Source organism: Chionomys nivalis, chromosome 25 (assembly GCF_950005125.1).
Source record: "Chionomys nivalis chromosome 25, mChiNiv1.1, whole genome shotgun sequence".
Classification (NCBI taxonomy): domain Eukaryota; kingdom Metazoa; phylum Chordata; class Mammalia; order Rodentia; family Cricetidae; genus Chionomys; species Chionomys nivalis.
In genome coordinates this window covers 25,384,801-25,406,836 of record NC_080110.1, presented here as the reverse complement: position 1 = coordinate 25,406,836, position 22,036 = coordinate 25,384,801, and the positions used below count along the sequence as shown (strand labels likewise).

At 43.1% G+C, this 22,036-nt stretch overlaps 1 long non-coding RNA gene across 1 annotated transcript; it reads right to left on the bottom strand.

Annotated features, from left to right (window-relative positions):
* Window positions 1-14,721: 14,721 nt before the first annotated feature.
* Window positions 14,722-15,822, bottom strand: LOC130866631 (uncharacterized). Its single transcript, XR_009056359.1, has 2 exons — window positions 15,729-15,822; window positions 14,722-14,835 (listed from the first exon to the last, which is right to left on the bottom strand). It is a non-coding gene; the product is annotated as an uncharacterized LOC130866631 (long non-coding RNA).
* Between the last annotated feature and the right edge of the window lie 6,214 nt (window positions 15,823-22,036).

The following is a 22,036-nucleotide window of genomic DNA, read 5'->3' as shown; positions in this document are numbered from 1 at the left end:
ACTCAGAGTTTCGCCTTCCTCTGCCTCCTGAATGCTGGGGCTAAAGGTGTGTGCTGTCACGCCCAGCTACATTTTGATCTTTTAATCACTAATTAAAATTAATACTTAACTCTCATAAGCATGGCATTAAGGAAGGCATTGAGACAAGGAAGAAGAGAAAAATAAATGACGTTTGTAGATTACTTTGCGTTATCCCACCGTTAAATAGCTACGTGTTGTGATAGAAACCACGTGGTTGGCTGTGATGGTCACAGTGGGAATGCCCCCTCCATAGGCTTCAGTATTCACACACCCTGTCCCCAGGCGGTGGTGCTGTTGGGGAGGTTTAGGAGGTGTGGGTGTGACCTCCAGCAAGCTCAAGTATGTCACTGTAGGTCAGCGGGCTCTGAGATGCTTTCTGCTTCATGTTCATGGTTCAAGAGTCCAGGACAGTCAGGGCTGTTACACAGAGAAACCCTGTCTTGAAAAACCAACACCCTCTCCACACACACACACACAAAAAGAAAAAGATAGAAAGAAAAATTATAAACAAAATTGTCCTTCCCCAATGTGAATAACTTGAATATCTTTCATTAAAATGTTAATAAAACCCAAGTCCCACAAAGATAAATTACTAGAAAGGTAAAAACACTAGACCTCAGCTAAATGTGATATAAGGGCCAAACTGAAAACTGTTGCTCACTGTAGTGGCTTCCGAGGACCTTTCCAGAACAGCCTGTTATTGTTTCTCCTTTCTCTGAAAACATCATGTTCCTCAGAATGTTACCCAATGAGTCATGTTGCCCAGAGATGTGTACCACAGAGCTGGCTTCTTTCCAGGGTTCCCTAGTGGTCGCCCAGCTGGGATCCATGGAAGTGAGACTCTGCCCACCCCAGGGCAGCTTTCTGAGCAGAAGAGAACCTTTTCACAGAACATCCTCCGTTTTCGTCCCGGCCGCCCATGTAAACAGTAAATCTGCTTCCTTATAACATATCACGTTATTGTGTTCCCTGCCAGACTAAGGTCATTGATAAAGCTGCAGCCAAGGGTGCAGAGGTCAGAGGTTTTCTGAGTGCTGTTGGAAGTGGTTATCTGATTGCGAGCTTTGTTACCCCCAGCCATTGGGAGCCCCCTGTTTGGATTAGTGAATTCACTTCATAAAACTGGTTCAAAAAGCAGGGTGTGATCTGAAAAAGCCCTGGTGCACGAGTGAAGCAGAAAGGCAAGGTTATTGCAGGGTGGAGACATCAGGGACACGAGGCCTGGGATTGTTTGGCGGAGAAGGAGAGTGACAAGCGCACTGCAGTCACACACCCATGCCCTCTGCAGGTTCACGTTTTTCTGCTTCCGTGAACTGGGCTGTAGCAAAAGGGAACCGCGGTACAGGGTGAACAATCCTCTTTGCTGGGAATATACACAGTCCACTCCTCCTCCAGGGGGGAGAGCGCTAGAAGGGGGGGGGACACTCAAGCTGAACGAATATAAGGCATAGCTGAAGGGGTGCCAGGGCGCCTGAGACAGAAGCAGTGGTGTGACCTGAGCCTGCACGGAAAGGGAGATCTAGGGACAGACCCGGACAAGTACCAGGAAAGAGAATGCTATCTTGGCCATCTCAGAGAGTTCTTAAAGAAGGACAGAACATTTTGCTGTTCAGAAAGGAATGGTGCAAGTAAGGGTTGGGCCAGTGTCTAAATCCCCACAGAAAGCCACAGCTTCGTACATCTGGCAAGATGAAGAAAAATAAAACCAAAGGTCTTAGGAATTTTAGGAATTTTTGGAGAACGTGATGACCCTTAGTGTTTATGAGACTTACCAGCCTGTTGGTGGCGGGGGTGTGGCTTCGAGCCGTTTCTGCAGCTGCTGACTGTGGTTCCCACCACGAAGTGTATTATAGGCATCGAGCTCTTGGCTACTCTGCCACAACATCACTTTACCATATAATTTTTTTTCTAAATTTATTATGTTAGATTTATTTTTATGTTTGTGCATATTTAGCATGTACATATTTCCATGCCTGGCACCGGCAGAGGTTAAAACAGTGCTTCTCAATCTGTGGGTCACGACCCCTTCGGTGGGAGTCAAACGACCCGTTCACTGGGGTCACCTAAGACCATAGGAAAACACAGAGATTTGCATTATAATTTATAAAAGTAGCAAAATTATTTTTTTATGAAGTGGCAATGAAAATAATTTTGTAGTTGGGGGTCACCACAACATGAGGAACCCTGCTAAGAGGTCTCAGCATCAGGAAGGCTGAGAACCACCGGATTAGAAAGTGTGGAATTCACTGGACTTGCATGATGGTGAGCCACCATGTTGGTGCTGGGAATCCAAATCCTCTGCAAGAGCAATAAATGCTCTACCTCTGAGCCATCTCTCCAGCCCTAAATTTATTTCTGTTTTTATTATTTGCGAGTGTGGCAGGGGTAGTGGGAGAGGGAACGGGAGAGACATATGCCTCTGCATGTATGTGGAGGTCAGGGACAACTTTTCCAAGTCAATTCTTTCCACTGTGGATCCCAGGGACCAGATTCAGATCATCAGGCTTGTGTGGCATGTGCTTTTACACAGAGTCACTGTTTGGTTTGGTTTTGTTGTTAGAGGCAGGCTTTCACTCCATATATCTGGCTGGTCAGGAACTGGCTATATAAGCCAAAATGACCTCACACTCACAGAGGTCTGCCTGCCTCTGCCTCCTGAGTTCTGAGATTAACTTTTTAAAATTACATTTATTTGGTGATGCTGCTGCTGGTAGTGGTGGTGGTGTGTGTGTATGTGTGTGTGTGTGTGTGTGTGTGTGTGTGTGTGTATGAACTGCATTCATGCATGGAGTTCAGAGGAAAATTCATTAAAAAAAAAAGCCATCTTGCTGGCCCTTAATTCTGATCTCGGAAAGAAAAATTATTTACTTATCCATGATCATGTTGTCTTAGACCCTCCCCCCCTTTTTTTTCTTTATAAAATAATCAGATTTCACCATCTAGCTCTGGGATAGCCTGGAACATGGAACCCTTGATCCTCTTCCACCGAGTCTGACAAGTGCTAAGGGTTGCTGCCACGGCTGTGCAACCACCACCCTGACCTACCTAGAGCTTGTGTCTTCCACAAGCTGAAGAAGTCGCCTTTTGCTCATAGTTTGATTAGAATTTTCATCCTGAACGTGTGTTGAGTCTTTAGCTTGCCTTTCTTCTGAATCCACTGAAATTCTATTAATTCCCCTGTTATTAAAGTATAATAAATGTGTTTATGGCATACCTACTTTAGCGGTGGAAATATGGTTTAGTGATAAGAATCTTGCCAAGCAAAGGCCCTGGGTTGGACATGGACAGAAGTCCACTTTGCAGTGATAAAATAAAGTCCCCTTAGTTATGATGTACCATCATTTTCATATATTACTTCATTTAATTTGCCAACATGAAAATCATTTTTGTCTGCTATTCTGAGTGATGTGTACTTGACTTTCCTTGGTCCACCAACTTTCAAATAATGACACAGAGACTTCTTTTTTAAAAATATTTATTTATTTATTATGTATACAATATTCTGTCTGTGTGTATGTCTGCAGGCCAGAAGAGGACACCACACCTCGTTACAGATGGTTGTGAGCCACCATGTGGTTGCTGGGAATTGAACTCAGGACCTTTGGAAGAGCAAGCAATGCTCTTAACCACTGAGCCATCTCTCCAGCCGTAGAGACTTATTATAAAAACTTGGCCTTATCTTAGGCTTGATCCCAACTAGCTCTTAAAACTTAAATTACCCCATTTAGGTTAGTCTATATTCTGCAATGTAACTTGTTACCTCTCCTGCAACTTCCTCTGCGTGTCGTTGGAGAATTCCCTTCTCTGATAACTGCCCCTCCCCAATTCCTCTTTCTCTCCAGAAATCCCACCTATCCTCTCCTGGCTAGCTTTTAACCATTCAGCTTTTTATTAAACCAATCAGAAGGTGCCTTTGGCAGGCAAGAAAGGACAAAGACATATCTTCACAAGTGTATTGAATATTCTGCAACAATGTTGAACTGTATGTCTTGTTTCTCATATATCTGCCTAGTACAGGTATTAGGATAACACAGATATCACACCGAGTGTAAGAAACGATCCCTCTTCCCTAATTTTCCTAAAAGACTATGTGAAATTGGTATTACTCGTTCTTTAAATTTTTGATAAAATTTTACCAGTGGAGCAAAATAGGCCTTAAAATGTCTTTGCTTAAAGTTTACAAATTATAAGTTAATTTGATTCATCTACTATAAGGCTATTCATACATATTTTCTTTTTGAGTTAGTTCTAATTTGTACCAGAAATGGCTCAGCAGTTTAGAGTGTGTTCTGCTCTTCCAGAGGACCTGAATTCAGTTCTCAGCACCAAGTCAGGTGACTCTCAACCATCTGTAACTCCAGCATCTCTGATGTCCTCATATGTACCCAAACTCAGACTTATAATTAAAAATAAAATAAATCTTAGAATTTTTTTAAAGTTTTCCATTTTTCCTGCCTGAAGCAACCCTCCTCATAGGAGCAACTCTGCTTGCCAGGAATTTTATCTGCTTTTGTGGCATGAGAAGTGTGGAAGTCTGTCTGTCTGTCTGTCTGTCTGTCTGTCTGTCTGTCTGTGTCTCCCTCACTTCATCTTTCTCTTTTTCCCATTCTTTTATTTTCTCTTTTACAGTGGCTGAGTTTTGCTGTGCAGCCCAAGCTGGTCTGCATCCTAAGGACCAGGATTAGCTTTAATTTCTGAATGGACATCTTTCCACAGTTGAGAACGGTCTTCTTAGTTTCTTTTCCTGTTTCCATGAGAAAATGCTCTGGCAAACTCAGCCGAAGAAAGGGCTTATTCTGGCTCACAGTTCAAGGTGCAACCTTCAGGGTGGAGAAGACACCTGAGGCTGCTGGGCACATGACACAATTGGGGAAACACAGCAATGAATCCCTGCATGCTAGTGCCTTGCTGGCTGCCGCTGCCTCAAACAGTTCCAGATCTCCAGAGCATGGAATGTTCCTGAACAACATAATGATAGGCATGCTTTGAAGTCTGACTCCCTCATGATTTTAGATTCCATCAAGCCAATGGCACCAACTATATCACAAGAATCTACAAACTGAATAGATTTGCTTTCAGCACCTTAAATATAGGTCCTTCCATTGTCTTATGACCTGCAGAGTTTCTCATAAGAAAACTGTCAAAAAAAAAAACAGAAAACAAAAAACACCTTAGGCCAGGAAGATGGCTTTGTGGGTAAAGTTGTCCATCTCCAAACCTCATGGCTGAGTTCATGCCCCTAAACCCACATGGTTAAAGGCAGAACTGACTCCCTCAAGCTGTTCTCTGACCACCGTGTGTCCACTGTGGCCTGTGCACACATGTACTGGTGCACACATGGCCTGGTACACACATGGCCTGGTACACACATGGCCTGGTGCACACACGGACTGGTGCACACACAGACTGGTGCACACACGGACTGGTGCATGGACACAAATGCAGTTTTAACGTTAAATAAAACATATCTCCTCTGGTTGCTTTCTCTAATCCATTTGTTTTCAAATGGTCCGAAACCAGTCTTTATATAGCTTTGTTCATGTAGCTTTGCCTTTCGGTTTGAGGGTTTTGTTTGTTTGTTTTTTTGTTTTTCAATTTCCTACCCCCTCCCTCAAATTTTTTATTACTCCTTTGGGAATTTTGTACAGTATATTTTGATTATATTAAACCCCCCACAATAAATTTTTGATCGATAGACTGATCATTTTATGAACTGTAGAAAAAGCTGACCCATTTTTCTAACACTTTTATTCCTCTGCTGTCTGAGATTCCATTTGCTTATTGGTTGGCTTGTTTATGCTGAGTCTCTTGGTGTAGCCCAACCTGTCCTAGATGACCTCAAGATCTCCCCGCATCCTTGGCCCTAGTAATATGTCTTAGTATCTTCTTATTTTTTTCCTTTTATTTATATTTTTCATTAATTCTGTGAGCACAATTTTTAAAAATCATAATATATGCTTTAACGCCTTCGCCTGCCAATTTCATCTTCTTTATTATTTCTATTACCCACTTTTTCTCCCAGTTACAGCTCACGTTTTTTTTGTTGTTGTTGTTTGTTTGTTTGTTTGTTTTTTGTTCTTGACATAGCTGGCTTCACGTTGGAGAGGACTGAATCTCTTAGAGAATGTTGAATCTTGTTCTGACACTCAGTTCAATACTCTTTTGGGTCAGCCCAGTCCACGTGAGCCTTGTTATGGTGGATGATGCAGAGAAGGCCAGGTCTGGGCTCTCCATCTCCAGTTCCTCCCAGGGCTGTGCCCAGATCCTGGTGCCTTGTGCGTGAGAAGGCCTGACAAGTGGGAACACAGGCTGTTCCCTGTCAGAGATTGTTCCTGTTTACAGTGTGAATGTCCAAGATTCCAAGGCCAAGCACGGTTATGTCATGTATTTGAAAGGGCCTTTCTGCAGCTCTCTAGAGGACTCTATGCCATGCCCTGCTCTTCAATTCTGCCTCACTATTTCTCACAGCCTCAGTCTCCCCCAACTCTGTTTTTTTCTGCCTTTCTAGCACACACACACACACACATGCACAAATTTTTATTTTATTTTATTCATTTATTTTTGGTTTTTCAAGACAGGTTTTCTCTGTAGCTTTGGAGCCTGTCCTGGAACTCACTCTGTAGACCTGGCTGGCCTCGAACTCACAGAGATCTGCCTGCCTCTGCCTCCCAAGTGCTGGGATTAAAGGCGTGCACCACCACTGACCGGCTGTTTTGTTTTGGTTTTTGAGACACATTTTCTCTGTGTAGTCCTGGCTGCCCTGGAACTCACTCTGCAGACCAGTCTGGCTTTGAATTCAAAGATCTGCCTTCCTCTGCTTGTCTCAGCCTCCCGAGTGCGGGGATTAAAGGCGTGCATCACCACCACCATCCGGCTACACACATATTTTATCTGTTCATTTTTTCCCATCACATACATACGGATGTATGTATATATATACTAAGCAAATGCTTTATCACTGAGTTATACCCTCAACTCTAAAGTATATTTTGAATCTTTAATTTGTGTGTGAATGCACATATGCATGCAGACTGTGGCCTACTACATAGAGAAACAAGGACAATTTGCTACAGTCATTTCTCTCCATCCACCATGTGGGGCCTGGAAATCAGGCTTAGGCCACAAGGCTTGGCAGCAAATACTTGCACCTCCTGGTCCATTTCACAGGTCAAAAGCTTTTTGGCTTTGGTTTTTTGTTTTTTTTTTTGTTTTTTTTTTTTTTTTGTTTTTTCGAGACAGAGTTTCTCTGTAGCTTTGGAGCCTGTCCTGGAACTCCCTTTGTAGACCAGGCTGGTCTTGAACTCACAGAGATCCGCCTGCCTCTGCCTCCCAAGTGCTGGGATTAAAGGCGTGCGCCACCACCGCCCGGCTGGCTTTGGTTTTTTAAACAGTATTCCTCAAGAGTTACACTTTGTTCTTACGGGTAGTTAGGTACTAGGTGGATGCACTTCCTATTTTTTTTTTTTTTTTTTTTTTTTTTTTTTGGTTTTTCGAGACAGGGTTTCTCTGTGGTTTTGGAGCCTGTCCTGGAACTAGCTCTGTAGACCAGGCTGGTCTCGAACTCACAGAGATCCACCTGCCTCTGCCTCCCAAGTGCTGGGATTAAAGGCGTGCGCCACCACCGCCCGGCTGCACTTCCTATTTTCAAAGTTTGGTTTTAAATGTTGAAGGTGAGGTTAGGTGTTCTGCTCCAGAGCAGCAATCTAGTTCAAGCAAGTTTTTAACTAGATATCTACTGACTGACCCTTTTATTCAGTGAACTCCCTCCATGCTGTCTCGGGGGATTAAAGTGATGCCATAGCTTTCTGAGATAACTCCACTGTGAACATTCCTGACTCAGCAAGGTGGTCTTTGCTTGGCTTTAAGAAGTTTCACCCTCCTCAGACACAGATTGGAATTTAGATAAGAAAGATGGGGTGGGGAGAGAGAGAGAGAGAGAGAGAGAGAGGGAGACTGAGTCTGCGACTCTCTTCCACACACACTCTTCACAGAAAGTTTGCCTTTATTGAACTTGATTGTTCAGAAGGCAGGGTTGTTTCCTAGTGTTTGTAGCTGGGGCTGGGACTAGGGGTAGGGGTGGTTAGAGAGTGGGAGTGGGGGGTTAATGTTCAGGTGTATTTTCTGTCCTTCATGCGTAGGAGCAGGAGCCCCAGTTTTACTTAATCATCAAATTGATTGGTGCCGCCATCGCTGAGATCCTTGAGCTTAAGGTATCTGAGAATGGGTGGTGAAAACGCCCTCCAGGAGAGCTTGGGAACACACAGTTCATTGAAAGATGCTTTTTAAATGAAAACCACACGGGGGATATTTTTATAGGGCCGTAAAGATGACAAATTAGCTGATTTCCTCCCCCCCAACACAGTGTACCCCAAGGGCTTCCAATGGAGAAGAGAGAAATGGCTCAGTTTTAGCCAAATTTAATTTCTTTTTCTACTCAGACATAATAAATAATATAGCATATGAAATCTGTGTTTTTAGGAGTGTTTGTCTTTGGAAATATCAACAAATAATATATCCACTACCAATAAACGACTTTCAGTTATTTACTAATTTAACAAACTAGTCTGATGCCTTTGATATTCAAAAGGTACTACAGTAGATATAACAAAACTAAAGAGGAATCAATCTCTGGTGTGAGCATTTAGGATGCAACACGCAGACAAACCTCTTACCTTGGTCCATTTCTGCTCCAGTAATAAATAACTTTATTTTCATGGCCTAAAACACAGATGTGCTGAGTTCCAGTTCTGTAAGCATCAGAATGAGTCTGCCTGGCTAGAGCTGAGGTAAAACCCAGAGGAACCACAGCCCCATCCTTTTCTATCCCCGAGGGGCAACCCACAAGTCTTGTCTCATGGTTTCTCTCCTGTATCTTCCATGCTGGCAGCCATAGACCACACTGGTCTCTCTGCCTGGCTTTTATAGGCTGACATCTTAGCTCTTACCCTCCCGCCCCCAGCAATTCTCTTGCTTATATCGTACCCTTCTGGATGCTCTCACCCTGTTAAGGTCCAGTCATCAATTCCATCTGCAGCTTTAATGCTTTCATTCCCCTCTGATGTCAGAATTTACGGTTTTCTGGAATTCAGATCTTTGGGAACAGAAAAAGAGCAGTGTTAATGCAGTTTTCTACCACTTGTAGGTCAACAGCAAAGTCTCAGGGGAAATGTAAAATGTATCACAAACTGAAATTACATGATACCATAATAATAAATTCTTGGAGGGAAATAGATAACAGTAAATACATTTAACAAGCAAAAAAAAATGGAGATCTTAAATCAGCTTATCTGGGCTTGTTCTGTAAGAAAATGAAGAAAGAAGAGGTAATGGGACCCCAAACAAGCCAAAGACAAGAGAAAAAATTCATTGAAAAAAAAATGATTCCTAGAAAAATATTTGACTAGACTCTCCAGCTAACCAAAATCAAAAGAATGTTAAAAAAATTAATTATCAGCACAAAAAAATTAGAAATCACTGTAGACATTAAAGACTAATAAAGGAATGCTGTAAACAAGTCTAATCAGGTCCAAAAATGTGCTGAGAAAAGCTTATAATACTGAGAAAGAGAATAGATGAAGTTTAGGCCAGAAGAATAAAAGCACGGACAGCTGGCCCTGTCTCTTCGCCTGCCCTTGTTTGCAACACAATATGTGAGGGGACAGTTTAGCAGAGCAGGAACTCACTCTGTCTTAAGCTGGCGGAGGTCTCGCAGCAGGAGCGTGAGGCGGCTGGTCACGTGGAATCTGCCAGCAGGCAGCAGAGAGAGATTAACACACTGGTGCCTTTTCTCTTAGTCATTCCCTCTAGGACCCCAGTCCTGGAATGGTGCCCCCACAGTCAAGGCGCATCTAACTGCCTAAGCTAACCTAGACAAAGTCTAGAGATTTATTTCATGGTGACTTCAAATCCAACAAAGTAGAAGGTACAGACTAACGCTTTGAGAAGTTGATGGCCATGAATTTGAACTGTTGCGTAAAATCCAAGTGGTTCAGAGAAGTTTTCTAAAAGTTCACCTAAAGATTGGTATTTTATGATGATAACAGCAGAGATACTATATATATATATATATATATGAATATATGCATATACATACACACATATGTGTGATACACACACATCACATGAAGCTAAGAAGATGAGTCAAAAGTTAAGTGCTTGCCAACAAGTATGAGGGCCTGAATTCAATCCCTAGCATCTACATTAAAAACCAGGAGTGGTAGCATTGTATCCATAATCCCAGCACAGGGAAGCCAGGGACAGGAGGATCCCTGGGGCTTCTAAGGAACTCCAGGTTCAGAGACCCCATCTCACAATAAAGTGGTTGAGGAAGACGCTCCGTGTCAACTGCTGGCCTCCACATGGATGGACATACACGTGCACACACAAGTGTGCACACAAACGAAGAAAATACACAGATGCACGCAGAGATGCTAGGAGGAGAGGTTGGGGTGTTCAGTAGCATCTTCAGCTATTAGTAGAGAAGTGTGGGAACACAAGAGAATGGGAAGGAGGACAAACAGAGTCCGGGAGACGTGATAAATGGACTGAGGGCGATCGTTCATGCTCAAGGTTTAAGGACTGAAAAGTTTGTAGAAACTAGGTGGTGGTGAGCCGGGTGGTGGTGGCACATGCCTTTAATCCCAGCACTTGGGAGGCAGAGGCAGGCAGATCTCTGTGAGTTCGAGACCAGCCTGGTCTACAAGAGCTAGTTCCAGGACAGGCTCCAAAGCTACAGAGAAACTCTGTCTCGAAAAACCAAAAAGAAAAAGAAAAAGAAAGAAAGAAAGAAAGAAAGAAAGAAAGAAAGAAAGAAAGAAAGAAAGAAAGAAAGAAAGAAACTAGGTGGTGGTGGCGCACGCCTTCAATCCCAGCACTTGGGAGGCATAGACAAGCGGATCTCTGGGAGTTTGAGGCCAGCCTGGTCTACAAAGCGAGTTCTAGGACAGCCAGGACTGTTACACTGAGAAACCCTGTTTTGAAACAAAACAAAACAAACAAAAAAGGAAAATTAAGTCATGAGAAAGCTGGTCCTTAGAAAGTTTGGTCATTTATTTTTGTATCTATAATATTCCAGTCGTTCTGTATGGAGGCTGTGAAGATGAGCAAGCATAAAGTGTGTAGCTTTAGCGCTGGCATATTGGTCATCAGAACAGGTAGGAAGTAAGTCACCTCAGCAGAGAAGAATGATTAGCTATCAACAGACCTTTGCCAAGTAGGAACGAGTAATCCACACAAGGAAACACTTCTGCTGTACTGGAGATAATATATCATTGGTACCTAGCTGTACTTAGAAATTTTCCATTGGATTGTAGCCATGGAAAAAACACTCGACGTCATCATCACAACCGGGCCAGCGAGATGGTTCAGTGGGTAAGAGCACTTGTGGCCAAACCTGAGACCTCAGCTTGCTCTGGAGAACCCACATGGAGGAAGGTGAGAACTGACTCCCACAAATCGACCCCTGGCCTACACGCACACACACACACTCTGCACATGTACAAACACACTATTTTATTACTATCCACAAAGTAAAACTCTCAACCAAATTGTTTTTTTTTTTTTTTTTTTTTTTTTTTTCTTTTTTTGGTTTTTCGAGACAGGGTTTCTCTGTGGTTTTGGAGCCTGTCCTGGAACTAGCTCTTGTAGACCAGGCTGGTCTCGAACTCACAGAGATCCGCCTGCCTCTGCCTCCCAAGTGCTGGGATTAAAGGCGTGCACCACCACCGCCCGGCTCAACCAAATTGTTTTGCCAAGCTAAAGTATTTCTGTCAAGAGTCTGCATTCTCTGCACTGATTTATTTTAAAGAAAAGGGAAGGCTGGAGAGATGGCTCAGTGGTTAAGAGCACTGCCTGCTCTTCCAGAGGTCCTGAGTTCAACTCTCAGCAAGCCCATGGTGACTCACTGTTGGAAGGAGGAGGCCGCTAGTTAGTTCCCAGCTGCTTAGCCCCAAAATAATTACACAGAAACTGTATTAATTAGAAGACTGCTTGGCCCATTAGCTCTAGCTTCTTATTGGCTAACTCTTACATCTTAGTTTAACCCATTTCTATTAATCTGTATATCGCCACTTGGCTGTGGCCTACCGGCTAAAGTTCCAGCGTCTGTCTCTGGTAGGGCTACATGGCTTCTCTTCTAACCTTGCCCTTCTTTCTCCTAGCATTCAGTTTAGTTTTCCCTGCCTACCTCTATTCCCTGCGCAGGCCCAAGACAGTTTCTTTATTCACCAACGGTATTCACAGCATACAGAGGGGAATCCCACATCAGCTCACAACCATCTGTAATGAAATCTGATGCCTTCTTCTAGCCTGCAGACATACATGCAGACAGAACACTGTTTTCATAATAAATAAATAAATCTCGAGGAAAAAAAAAAGAAAAGAAAACGGAAAATTGGATCCAGGTGGATGGCTCAGAGTTAAAAGTACTTGCTTATGTTTGCAGAGGGCCTGGTTGTAGTTCCCAGTACCCATGCAGTGGTGGCTCACTACCGTCTGTAACTCTGATGCTTAGGGATTGATGCTGCTTCCTGGTCTCTGCAGGTACTAGACATGCAAGTGGTGCACATTCATGATAGAGGCAAAACATACAAATGAAAAAAAAAAAAAAACCTCTTGTTTTAAGAAATGATAGGGCCGGGCGGTGGTGGCGCACACCTTTAATCCCAGCACTTGGGAGGCAGAGGCAGGTGGATCTCTGTGAGTTCGAGACCAGCCTGGTCCTACAGAGCTAGTTCCAGGACAGGCTCCAAAACCACAGAGAAATCCTGTCTCGAAAAACCAAAAAAAAAAAAAAAAAAAGAAATGATAGGTTTATTAGCTCTTTTTCTCATTGCTATAACAAAAGCAATTTAAGGAAGTGCTGGCTTATTTAAGTCCCTAGAGAACACAGTCCTTCACGGTGGAGAGTTACAGTGGCAGAGCACTGGGTGGCTGGTCACAGTGTGCACTGTCAGGAAGCAGAGAGAGACGAAAATTATCACTCAGCTCCTTTCTCCTTTTTAGCCAGTCTGGCCCCTAGCATGCGGAATGGTACCACCCACATTTAGGGTGGGTCTTCCTGCCCCTGTAAGTCCCCAGGAAACCTCGCCCCCCCTTCCCCCCATAGGCATGAGATTTGTCTCCTAGCCAGTCAATACTAACCATCACCGTCGTCAGTCGGGCATTGATTACACCGATCTCTAGAACTGCTAGAGTCACAGAGCTACAGGAAATGGCCATGCTATGGACTACAAACTGACTCAGGGAGACTGAGTTCTGAACCGACTTTAGTAATTCAGAAACTGCCAGTGTGCAACCATGTTGCCAATGATTTGACAGTATTTTGAATGGGCAATACAATATTTCCATGTCATACACCCGGACAAGTTTAATTTCAAAGTAGATTTAAGTTATTTTGTGTGTGTGTGTGTGTGTGTGTGTGTGTGTGTGTACTTGTGTGCAGGTATCGAAGGAAGCCAGGGCCATTGGATGCCTTGGAGCTGGAGTTACAGGCAGTAGTGGTCTGCGTGGTGTGCGTTTCAGGAGTCAAAGGATCCAACTTCCAGCCCTTACCCACCCAACCATCACCCTAAGTCTAAAATAAAATTTAAAAGAGGGACATTTAAAACAGACATTTCGATACCTTTTTTGCCCTCTCTTTATAGTAGCTGACATATTTTTAGTATAAAAAATTGGTAAGGGGGGCTGGAGAGATGACTCAGAGGTTAAGAGCACAGGCTGCTCTTCCAGAGGTCCTGAGTTCAAGTATCAGCAACCACATGGTGGCTCACAACCATCTGTACTGAGATCTGGCGCCCTCCTCTGGCGTGCAGGCATACATCGAGGCAGAATGTTGTATACATAATAAATAAATATTAAAAAAATTGGTAAGGTCTGAGAATTTTAATGTTAAGTTCCTTCTTTGAGAAGAATATTTCTTGGACCATTTGTAGTGAACATCTTAGTGATAAAGGGCTTAGGATATGTACTTCCTCCCTATGTCTCTTAGAATATTTTTGTTTTCTAAAACTCAGAGGAAGATTTCCTTATTTTTACTGTTTTACCGCAGCAGCGAGAACCCAGACTGGAAAGGGTCGCCCTTCCCTGGCAAGTTTTACTGAGCTGTTGGTGCCCTCTCGTGGTCAGTCTTCATTGTTGCAGCTTTGTTGGCTAACACTTGTAAAGGTGGAGGAATTGCGGCTTTGAAAGGAAGACCGGCAGGGAAGTAGGATTCAAAAAGACTAGAAGCTGGAGTTTCCCAAGCTGCTCCCTTACGGGAAAATACAGACAAGTACTCAATTCTGATCGAAAGAAGAAAGGATGTTGTCTTAAGGTTTCTATTGCTGTGAAGAGCACATTGGGGCTGTCTTACAGGTACAGAGGTTTTAGGTTGAACATGGTGGCATGCAGACATGGTCCGAGAGGAAGTAGCTGAGAGTTCTACCTCTGGATCCGCAGACAACAGGAAATGAACTCTCTCCCTGGGTGTAGCTTGAGAGACCTCAAAGCCCACCCCCACAGTGACACACTTTCTCCAACAAGGCCACACCCACTCCAACGAAAGCCACACCTCCTAATAGCGCCACTCCCTTCGTGCAAACTCCCACAGGTGTGTATTCTGGGTCACCATTAGTCACCTCCACCACACCTTATTCTAATTCTTTGCCTGTTGCCGTCCACACCAGAGTATGCGCTTATAAAGGAAGAGATCTCAGCCCGGACGGTGGTGGCGCACGCCTTTAATCCCAGCACTTGGAAGGCAGAGTCAGACGGATTTCTGTGAGTTCGAGGCCAGCCTGGTCTACAAAAGTTAGTTCCAGGACAGGCTCCAAAGTCCTAGAAAAAACAAACAAAACAAAACCGAGAGAGAGAGAGATGAGAAAATTTCAAAACCCCCATATGCCCAAGCACATTTATGACGTTTCATGTCCAATCTCGTCTTTTATAGACTGAGCCTTCATCCATTTGCTTCTATTAATCCACGCTAATAGAGCCCTACTTTGCAGAACTCAAGGGTGCAAATATTTGATAGACACAGTGCTATCACTGATATGTCGCTATTTCCTCCAAATTAAAAATTCCCCACTGAGGGCTGGAGAAATGGCTCAGAGGTTAAGAGCATTGCCTGCTCTTCCAAAGGTCCTGAGTTTAATTCCCAGCAACCACGTGGTGGTTCACAACCATCTGTAATGAAGTCTGGTGCCGTCTTCTGGCCTGCAGGCATACACAGACAGAATATTGTATACATAATAAATAAATAAATATTAAAAAAATTCCCCATTGAGTGTGGTGGCACATGCTTTTCATCCCAGCACTCATAGGGTAGAGACAGGTGGATCTCTGTGAGTTTGAAGCCAGCAAAGTAGACAAGCTGGTTCCAGACCAGTCAAGACTACACACTGAGAGCCTGCACGGGACTACACAAAGATAGAAAGGAAACTCCCTTTTGGAGATAGTTATGAGACTCGGGCAACTAATAAAAGTTACGAAGTTTAGGAAATTTACAGGACTATTTAGAAAGTAACAAGAGCCACGAGTCCTCTCCCGGAGTTATGTAAGCAGGAGTTATATAAGATGGAGTACATTTCATGGAGCTGCCTTCAAGTCGGGAGAAATTTCCCGGAATGTGGCTTTCACAAGTTGACCCATGCGGGGATCCATCTGCCTGTGAAATCACCCTCCTGCAAGGAACCCATGCTGCTTTAGCCCCAGTAAACTCGCTGACTTACCAAGCTAGACCTTGTTAGAATCATTTCTTTAGATTGGCGTTAGTGCCCTATATGGGGTGTAAAGACGTTGTCCATGGCTCCCCAGAAGTTATAAAAGTTTCTAAAAAAAAAAAAAAAAAAATGCATTGGCTTAGAGTCAAAGTCCCTGCCTTTCTGGAAACCACTAACCTTTGGCGCCCCCTTACGGCAGCTGTAGGAATTATGTTTGGTTTGATTTGGGTTTTCTTTCAGGTTCCTGTTTGTCTTATTGTACACCTGTTTTCAATTACACCGTATCCGCCAATATTCACTTTATTATTTCCCAAATGACCAAATATTACAGTTTGCTAGCCCAAACTCCTTGCATTTGTAGAAAACCTCCACAGAAACGGGACATCTGTAAGTACTCTCTCTCTCTCTCTCTAAGGAATTATAGAAATGTTTTGAATTCTCCTGTTTTCCCTTAGGAAAAAGCCTAATTAGGACAAAAATGTATTTCCTGTAACACTTGCTGAAAGGAACCGGCGCTCACTGGAGGATTAAAAATGCCATGAGAGGAGACCAAGACGGTAAGCGCAGAGCCCGCAGGGGTCTGCACCAGGTCCTCTGTGTCTATGTTGTGGCCGTTAGCTTTGTGTTTTTTTTTTTTTTTTAAGATTTATTTATTATGTATACAACATTCTGCCTCCATGTATGCTGACACACCAGAAGAGGGCGCCAGATCTCATTACAGATGGTTGTGACCCATCATGTGGTTGCTGGGAAGCAAACTCACGACCTGTGGAAGAGCAGCCAGTCCTCTTAACCACTGAGCCATCTCTCCAGCCCCCTAGCTTTGTGTTTTTGTGAGACTGCTAACACCGCGAGCAGCTGTTTCTCTGGCATCCGCCTGCTCCTGGGACTCTTTTCCTCATATTGAATTGTCTTGTTCAGTCTTAATATGAGGGCTTTTGCTTTGTCTTTTTTAAAAAAAAAATAAAAATTATTTTATAGTATGTATACAGTGTTCTGTCTGCATGTATGCCTGCAGGCCAGAAGAGGGCACCAGATCTCATTACAGATGGCTGCGAGCCACCATGTGATTGCTGGGAACTGAACTCAGGACCTGGAAGAGTAGCCAGAGTGCTCTTAACCCCTGAGCCATCTCTCCAGCCCCATCTTGTCTAGTTGTATCTTATTTTGCTCCGTTTGGCTGTCTCTTGGCCTACTCTGCTCTGAAGAGGAAATGGATGGGGGTGTGGATCTGGGGGAGAGAGGAGGCAGAGAGTGGAGCTAGGAGGAGTGGGGGGGGGACTGTAGTCAAGATGTATAATATGAGAGAAAAGAATCTCTTTTCAGTTAAAAAATGCCTTGAGAGTAGAGGATGGTTCTGTACAGAGAAAGAGAGCTGAGAAAGCATACAGTACGTGCACAGAAATTAATGCCAAAGTTGGAGCTTAGCTCTTTAAATTTTTGAATTTCCCATTCTCTCTATTTGTAGACTAGTAGAGGAGAATCTACTCTTTCTTCTGCTTGTCTCTAATGCTTCCATGAGGTTCGTGACTGCCATGAGCTGGAAAGCATGCATTCTTCCTTGAGTAGAAGCAAGGGTTCCTTTTTAAATATTTCTTTTTAGTTTTTAGTTATGGGGGGTGGGGTGGACAATTTACCCACAAGTGAAGGTGCCAGGGAAGGCCAGGAGAAGGGATCAGATCCTCTGGAGCCCACATGGGTGCTGGGAACTGAATTCTGGTCCTCTGAGAGAACAGTATGCCTTCTTAATCACTGAGCCCTCTCTGCAGCCTGGAAGCAGGGTTTCTTTTTTTTTTTTTTTTGGTTTTTCGAGACAGGGTTTCTCTGTGGTTTTGGAGCCTGTCCTGGAACTAGCTCTTGTAGACCAGGCTGGTCTCGAACTCACAGAGATCCGCCTGCCTCTGCCTCCCGAGTGCTGGGATTAAAGGCGTGCGCCACCACCGCCCGGCCTGGAAGCAGGGTTTCTTAATCTTGTCATTGGAGTTTTGATTTGAACCCCCCCCTCCCCCAGGAGTTGCAGAGACAGTGTCACTATGTAGCCCTGGCTGGCCTGGAACTTTCTATATAGACCAGATTGAGCTCCTCACAGAGATCTGCCTGCTTTTGCCTCCTAAATGCTGGAATTAAAGACATGTGCTATCATGCCTGGCTTTCCTTTTTCTATTCCTTGACACTAACTGCGGTGGCCATGCCAGAGGAGCAGCTAATGGCAACTGATTTTAGGAAAGGATTATCATAGAGGTTAATTTAATGGAATTTTAACATAGGTAAAGGTAGGATAAAATGTTGCTCCTGCCTCTGCTATATTTATAAAAAAATAAAACAAGAAAGTGTCACGCAGCTAGTACACACGAATTTCTATCGAGGACCCATTTGGACTGCGGTTTAGATAATGATTTAGGGAAACAGTTGAGTCCCAGAAGCTAGGTTAGCTCAAGTTCTTTAGCCTTAATGTTGGGAGATGTGGTCACAGGTTTTGGTGTATCATCACTAAACAAAGCTTTGAAAATGACTCAAGGTTAGGTTAAGATGTTTTTGCTAAGAAGCTTTGAGGTATAAAATCCAAGAAGACAAGCTCAAGTTTTAGAAGGCACAGAGTTGAGTGAGGGACTTGTTAAGGTCAGGGAACAAGAACAAAGCAGCCCGATTATTATTAGCTGACACGCCTTTCTTGCTAGAACTGGTTGATGACCAAAGAGGATGATTAATTCCTTGTACTCATTTCTGCCCTCAGCTTCCTGGTATTAAAAAATAAAAATCAAAAAAACTGTTGATGAGTGGGTATGCCCCCTGAGGATATAGCTGTCTAGTTCTCTTTCATCTATAAAAGTTTAGGCTTGTGATTCTTCTAAGATTTCTTATTATTTATTTTGAGATAAATAATGATTGTTCCTTTTTTTGTAACAGCAAAATGCAGCCTGCCAGTAAAAGACCTGACTGAGAATACCTTGTTTGCTTATACTTTGTTAATCTCTAACAAGGTGCTAGGATATGTGGATTTACATGGATTCTTAGGAATCATTTGCTTTTCGCCTGTAATATGTAAAATACTTAATCATGTAAAGGACTTATTCACGTATTTAAAACATGCTGTTTTTTTACTTGTATTCATTGTAATCATTCACTGGAAAAATAGAATGTAATCACACTGTAATTTTTATATTGCTTAAAAGATTCTACTCGGATATATAAGCTATATGGGAAAAATAAAAGCATGCGGGAAGGAAAACACCAGGGAAGACGCAGAAGGGAGACATCAAGAGAGATAGAGGGATACATCTGGATAGAGGTAAGAAAAGAAATAAAGAAAGCAGAGCAAGACAGAGAAAAAGGGGGACAGAGAGAAAGGGGGAGAGAGAGAGAGAGACACAGAAAAGTGTTTCCCCTTTTTCACTGGCACCAGAGAATTAAGTTTACTCACTCAGATAGAAAAATCAAGTGGAGCCGGGCGGTGGTGGCGCACGCCTTTAATCCCAGCACTTGGGAGGCAGAGGCAGGCGGATCTCTGTGAGTTCGAGACCAGCCTGGTTTACAAGAGCTAGTTCCAGGACAGGCTCCAAAGCCACAGAGAAACCCTGTCTCGAAAAACCAAAAAAAAAAAAAAAAAAAAAAAAAAAAAAATCAAGTGGATTGATAGTCCATCAACTCCATATGCTCCTCCCCAAATCATGAGCTGCTGGAGGCTGGTCCTCATGGCAGAGATAACTAACATTTAGCTTTCCTTTTGTCATTATTGGACCCTTCTTTATAGCACCCCATCCTCTGCCTATTTCTAAAAAGTCAGTGTTTTCAAGGGCTCTATCCTAGGCCCTCTGAACCCCTCGCTTACATACCATCCTTGTGTGACCTCACCTTTCTCTTTTTTTATGTTCCTGTGTGGTGTTTATGAATGCCAGGAACCATCCTCCATTGCTCCTCTACTTTGTTCATTGAGGCAGTCTCTCAGTCATCTCTAGAGCTCACAGATATGGCTAGTTTTGCAAGCTGGCTTGTTCTGAGGAATCTTGTCTCTACCTTCCTCTGCTAGAATTACAGGCAGGTCACTATCCCCAACAAGCATTTACAAGGGATTCTGGGATCCTAAACCCCGGTCCTCACGCTTGGGAAAGATGCACTTACGCTATTGACCCATCTCTAGGCATATCTCATCTGTTCTCTCTCTCTCTCTCTCTGAATTACAAATTGTTTCTGTAATTCTAAAAATATGAATTCAAGTGTCTCTTGTTTCATATGTAACAGAGAAAGGTAAAGCAGGAGAGGTGGACATATTTGGGCAACATATAGTATTTGCCATAGGGGTTGGCACTTAAGCTCAGTCATATAGAAGTTTCTTAGCATGTGCAAACCTTGGTTTGATCTCACAAACAAAAGACATTGGCTGCATTTTATCTTTAGTACATGCACTTACAATGGAACTACTACTAAGACAAGAAAAAACCTGGGATGAACTGAGTGGATATTCAGTCTACCATGACCTTGGGCTATCTGGCCCTATAGCGGTGATGCTTTTTGTCTGCCTATGTGACCTCTGATAAGGAAGGAGGGGTGATGGTTGTGCTCTTATGGGTGGTGAAGACCGAGCCTTCATGTGATCCATCTCCAGCTATCCAAAGACTCTGCAAGTAGATTTGCCATATCTTGGATGCATGAGTGTATTTTCCCCGTCATATATTAATAAATCCTTGATACACCTTAAATAGAAGCATGTGGATTTCTCTTAGTAAGGAACAGCACTTAGAAATCTGGAGGTGCATTTTAAACATATATTTGAAATGTCTCCTCAATATCTGGCCAGCGGCTGACATCCATCTGGTGCTTAGGAGTGACTTCAGGGGTAAGACATAAATGTAGATGTTATTAACCTGCAGAAAATATAGTAAGTCATGGGAGTGATTTGAATTACCAGGGAAAGCCACTTAGTGAAGACCTGAAACCCAAGTCTCAACATTTAGAGGTTGAAAACGAAGCAGACGGGTTGAAAAGGAAGCAGCCGAGGAAGCAGGAGAAGAGAACAAGGTATTGATGACTCTGAAGTTGGTAGATCATGTGATGAGCGAGCCCATGCTGCTGAAATGGTAAGAAAATTGAGGATAAAAAGGTGTTTTCCTTTTATCTGATATGTTTGCCTGGAATGCTACTATGATATTGTAAACTTACATGTAGATAATCTATAGCCTCATTTACTGCACTTTGTTGTAGCTATTTAATCATCTGAGGCTCCCACTTATTGATCTCCATGACGACAGAGACCATATCTACTCGAGTCACACTCATAATATAGTCATTGGCAGATAGTAACATCCAGATAAATATGTTTTCAATGGTGAATGAATGAACCAAAGTTGTACAAAAGTCATTGACAATTCTCCTTCCCCAAAGAAGAAACAATAGTTACCTGACTCCTCAGCCCTAGTATTTCATCAAATTTCAACAATCAAGGTCCTTAGACAGTCATGCTGGAGACAAGTTTGGGCTTAATACATGAGGATAATGTATGATAAGGAACAATGCATGTGCACATTATGAGGAATAATTGAGAATGGACTGCAGAGTCTCTTCCAAAGAAAGTTGTTGTTTTCCTTTATAATTCTGGAAATGATTGTGTAAAGAGCTTGTGGGTGGCAATAAAGGAGTGTCTTAGTTAGGCTTTCAGTTGCTGCAATGAAACTATGACCAAAAAGCAAGTTGGGGAGGAAAGGGTTTATTTGGCTTACATTTTCTTATCACTGTTCATCACCAAAGGAAGTCAGGACAGGAACTCAAACATGGTTAGGAGCCTAGGGGCAGGAACTGATGCAGAGGCCATGAAATGGTGCTGCTTACTGGCTTGCTCAACATGACTTCCTTAGCCTACTTTTTTTTAAATTTATTTATTATGCACCGGATCTCACTATAGATGGCTGTGAGTCATCATGTGGTTGCTGGGAATTGAACTCAGGACCTCTGAAACAGCAGTCAGTTCTCTTAACCTCTGAGCCATCTCTCCAGCCCAACCTGCTTTTTTATACAGCAGGACCACTTACTCAAGGGTGGCACCACCCACTGTGAGCTGAGCCCTCCCCCATCAATCACATCCTCTGCAGCCAAATCTTATGGAGGCCTTTTCTCAAGTAAGGTTTGCTCTTTTCAGATTAGTTAGTGTGTGTCAAGCTGATATAGCCAGCACAAGGAGTAAGGTAGATAATATAATCTCAGATACATTTATGAAAATATTTCTTAAGACAATCTTGTAAATAGTTGATTTCAGACAGATATAGTGATTTTTATCCAGTTTTCTAATTATAGCCAGAGTAATTTTGTAATAGGAAAGACCTGAT